The sequence below is a fragment of the Lampris incognitus genome, chromosome 5 (genome assembly GCF_029633865.1).
Source record: "Lampris incognitus isolate fLamInc1 chromosome 5, fLamInc1.hap2, whole genome shotgun sequence".
NCBI classification, from domain to species: domain Eukaryota; kingdom Metazoa; phylum Chordata; class Actinopteri; order Lampriformes; family Lampridae; genus Lampris; species Lampris incognitus.
In genome coordinates this window covers 814,800-819,799 of record NC_079215.1, presented here as the reverse complement: position 1 = coordinate 819,799, position 5,000 = coordinate 814,800, and positions in this window count along the sequence as shown.

Here is a 5,000-nt window from a genome sequence, read left to right as displayed (position 1 = left end):
TGATCATTCTAATCAATTATGCTGATGATGTTTGAGTCATAATTGATGCATTCGCTGAAGCACAGACATACACCCAAACATCTGCAGTGCCCTCCGCCATTAGGGACTATGAAAAAATGTCTTTATTTTTACCCTCTTGATCTTTCACTCAAAATATTAACAAAAATCTACCCTTCCATTGAAGTAAAATGATGGAAAGGAAAAAGGAATTCTTATCATGAAACTATTTTTTTCTGAAAAATGTGTGCCACAGTTATTGGCATCCCTCCATTTAATACTTTGGGGAGCCTCCCTTTGTCAAAACAACAGCTCTGAGTTTTCTCCTGTAATGCATGAGGTTGGAGAACACATGGCAAGGGACCTGAGACCATTGCTCCATACAGAATCTCTTGAGATCCTTCAGATTCCTAGGTCCTCGCTCGTGGACGCTGCTCTTCAGCTCATCCCACAGGTTCTCTGTGGGGTTCGGGTCAGGGGACTGGGGTTGCCATGGCAAAACCTTGAATCTGTGGTCACTGAACCATTTTTTGTGTCGATTTTGTGGTGTGCTGTGGATCATTGTCCTGTTGGAAGATCCAGTTTAAGCTTCTTGGCTGAAGCAGTCAAGTGTCTGAACAAATTGTCCATCGAGGCCCTTTGGAAGAAAAACAGCCCCACATCGTCAGAGCTCCACCCCCACACTCCACAGTGGGGGTTAGGTACTTTTCTGCATGGCTATCTTTCTGTCTATGCCAAACCCATCTCAGGTGTTTGTTGCCAAGACACTCTATTTTGGTCTCACCTGAACATAGAACCTGGTCCCATTGAAAGATGGCGTAATGTTTGGCAAACTGTTGGCGCCTGCGTTTGTTGCTTAATGACAACAGTGGATTTTTTTCCGGCGACCCTCCCAAACATCCCGTTATGTAGGTGGCGTCTGATCGTAGCTCTGCACTTTCTGACCCAAAGACGCAAATAATGTCTGCACTTCTCCAGCTGTGATCCTTGGAGGTTCCTGCAGGTTCTAAACATCTCCAGTTGGAGTTACACGTCTTCGTTACTGCCCTGATTGTGGGAATGGGCATTTTCGACCGTTAAGCCATTTCTTGACTTGTGCAGCTCAACACTCTTTTGTCGCACATCATTACTGTATTCTCGGCTCTCCCCCATAGTGATGGATGACTATGGGAATTTGGCTTGTGTGTCACCACATATTTATACCCCAGTGAAACAGGAAGTCATGGGTGACCACTTACATGCTCCCCATCACTCAGGTGAACTTGAAAAAAGTAAAATATGAATGGGGATATACTGACTTAAATTTTAATCATAAGCATCTCTATGGGTGTCAATAATTGTGGCACACAAGTTTTTGAGAAAAATATTAATTTTATAAGAATTTTTTTCATTTCACGTCAATTCCAGGTTAGATTTTACCTAATATTTTGAGTGAAAGATCAAGAGGATAAACTGCAAAGAGATTTTTTCATAGCCATTTTCTCTCATATTTATCAAAGGGGCCAGTGTTGATGGAGGGCACGGTACGTATACAAGAGGTCTCAATACAATTCTCCATTCTCAATACAAGCCAGCTTAATATTACACTTCTGTAATTCACAATGTCACATTTGTTTGTCCGGCCTTCGTAGTCAGTGTGTAGCAGAATCAGGTTTGAAATGGGGTTTGATGTGGACAGGGTGAAGATATTTTATCTGATATCTGCCTAATAATCTGTGGAGTTGGATAGGAAAGATGGGGCGTGAAAATGTGCCAAAGAAAAATAGCTGGTTTGAAATACGTCACACTTGTGAATACATGTGATGTCCCACCGGGACAAATGGGCTGTCCAACAAGAATTGTTGTTTACCTTGAATAAGTCAGAAGGAAATCAAGCGAGAAAGGGAGAATAAAACCTTGTGTATGTGACTACTTTATGAGTGTATAAATACATGTGCATTTGTGTGGTTGTAAGTCCTTGAAATGTCTTACTTACACACAGACATGCATGCACATACAAACACTCACTGCATAGCCATTAACCTCAAGGACAGTGGTGACCGGTAGATGGAGGATGGACAATGAAAGAACATCTCTCCTCAGAAGGTGCATGAAACACAATTACTTGTCAAGACTTGTAAATGACAGCTCCTATCTTGGGCGGCACGGTGGCACAGTGCTTAGTGCAGTCGCCTCATAGCAAGAAGGTCCTGGGTTCGAGCCCCGCGGTAGTCCAGCCTTGGGGGTGGTCCCGGGTCGTCCTCTGTGTGGAGTTTGCATGTTCTCCCCGTGTCTGTGTGGGTTTCCTCCGGGGGCTCTGGTTTCATCCCAAAGTCCAAAGACATGTAGGTCAGGTGAATCGCCATACTAAATTGTCCCTAGGTGTGTGTGTGTGTGTGTGTGGGGGGGGGGGCCCTGTGATGGTCTGGTGACCTGTCCAGGGTGTCTCCCCACCTGCCGCCCAATGACTGCTGGGATAGGCTGCTGCAGCATCTCCGTGACCCGGAGAGCAGGATAAGTGGTGTGGATAATGGATGGACAGCTCCTTCAAGACTGACATGGGAATAATTTGGGTTCTTTTAAGTGGCAGTCTTGGAGATTTCCACTTTCCTTTGGATTTACTATCTTTCACTAGTTGACTATCTTTGATGCTTCTGTCTGGTTGGTGCATGAGAGAGGAAGCTCCGCCTTGTCCTGTGGGGTGGGCCAGTCACTGCTCGCTAGATAAACAACTGTCTGTTACTAAATGTGTTGCATTGATATATAGCACTTTTATCCAGCGGAGGCCTCACATATTTACCCACACACACTAATGGCAGTGTCGGCCATGTCAGGTAACAACCAGCTCAGTGAGAGTAGTTAGGGGTTCGGTGTCTTGCTCAGGGACACCTCGACATCTTTGGAAGGAGGAGCCGAGGATCGAACTGGCAACCCTCCAGTTACCAGACAGCCTGCTCTACCTCCTGAGCCGCTGCAGCCCCATCTTGTGTTACTATGCTATCGTAGTTGGACCAGGCGGAGCTTCTCTCTGGTTGGTGCATGAGAGAGGAAGCTCCGCCTTATCCTCTCTGATGGACCAATCACTGCTGACTGAAGTAAAAGACCTCAGTTCCTGTCATGGCTTCAAAGGCACAGCTTCATCTTGTTTTTCATGCAAAGTGTCATACCGACACCGTTTTTAAAATGCAAATGATTATTGCTCCATAAGAGTCAAAGATTATCACTTCGACAATAACTTTTGTTTCTTCCAAGAATGGTATTGCCATACTGGAAGCTTTGAGGATCATAAGCGCTTCATCAAACGAAGAGCAGAATTAATTTCAGCAGCCATTTATTATTTCATATGGCTAAAATTTGTGTGAGTTTACTCATTTTTCATTTTCAACAACTTGAATGGAGGTTGGATTAGCGATAGGGATGGGTTGTACTTTGCTGAACCAGAGATACTCCTGTATGTACACCAGCCGACACAAACTACACACACCGACCCGACAGTCAGAAGGCTGAGCAGCAGTAGGAAGCTCAGCAACACCCACGGAGACAAGCACAGGAGCACGGCTGAGGTGTAGCAGTGACACGTAACGAGAGGACACGTAACGAGAGGACACGTAACGAGAGGACACGTAAAGAGAGGACACGTAACGAGAGGACACGTAACGAGAGGACACGTAAAGAGACGACACGTAAAGAGAGGACATGTAAAGAGATGACACATAAAGAGACGACACGTAACGAGAGGACACGTAAAGAGACGACACATAAAGAGACGACACGTAACGAGAGGACACGTAAAGAGATGACACGTAACGAGAGGACACATAACGAGAGGACATGTAAAGAGACGACACATAAAGAGAGGACACGTAACGAGAGGACACGTAACGAGAGGACATGTAACGAGAGGACATGTAACGAGAGGACACGTAACGAGAGGACACGTAACGAGAGGACACGTAACGAGAGGACACGTAAAGAGAGGACATGTAAAGAGATGACACATAAAGAGACGACACGTAACGAGAGGACACGTAAAGAGACGACACATAAAGAGACGACACGTAACGAGAGGACACGTAAAGAGATGACACGTAACGAGAGGACACATAACGAGAGGACATGTAACGAGAGGACACGTAACGAGAGGACACGTAACGAGAGGACATGTAACGAGAGGACACGTAACGAGAGGACACGTAAAGAGATGACATGTAAAGAGATGACATGTAAAGAGATGACATGTGAAGAGATGACATGTAAAGAGACGACACATAAAGAGACGACATGTAACAAGAGGACACGTAACGAGAGGACACGTAACGAGAGGACATGTAACGAGAGGACATGTAACGAGAGGACACGTAAAGAGAGGACATGTAAAGAGACGACACATAAAGAGATGACATGTAAAGAGATGACACGTAACGAGAGGACACGTAACGAGAGGACACGTAACGAGAGGACATGTAACGAGAGGACACGTAACGAGAGGACATGTAACGAGAGGACACGTAAAGAGATGACACGTAAAGAGATGACATGTAAAGAGATGACATGTGAAGAGATGACATGTGAAGAGAGGACACGTAACGAGAGGACACTTAACGAGAGGACATGTAACGAGAGGACATGTAACGAGAGGACACGTGAAAAGAGAGGACATGTAAAGAGATAACATGTAAAGAGATGACATGTAAAGAGATGACATGTAAAGAGATGACACGTGAAGAGATGACACGTGAAGAGATAACATGTAAAGAGATGACACGTGAAGAGATGACATGTAAAGAGATGACACGTGAAAAGATGATGTGAAGAGATGACACGTGAAAAGATGATGTGAAGAGATGACACGTGAAGAGATGACATGTAAAGAGATGACATGTAAAGAGATGACACGTGAAGAGATAACATGTAAAGAGATGACATGTAAAGAGATGACACGTGAAGAGATGACATGTAAAGAGATGACAAGTGAAGAGATGACATGTAAAGAGATGACATGTAAAGAGATGACACGTGAAGAG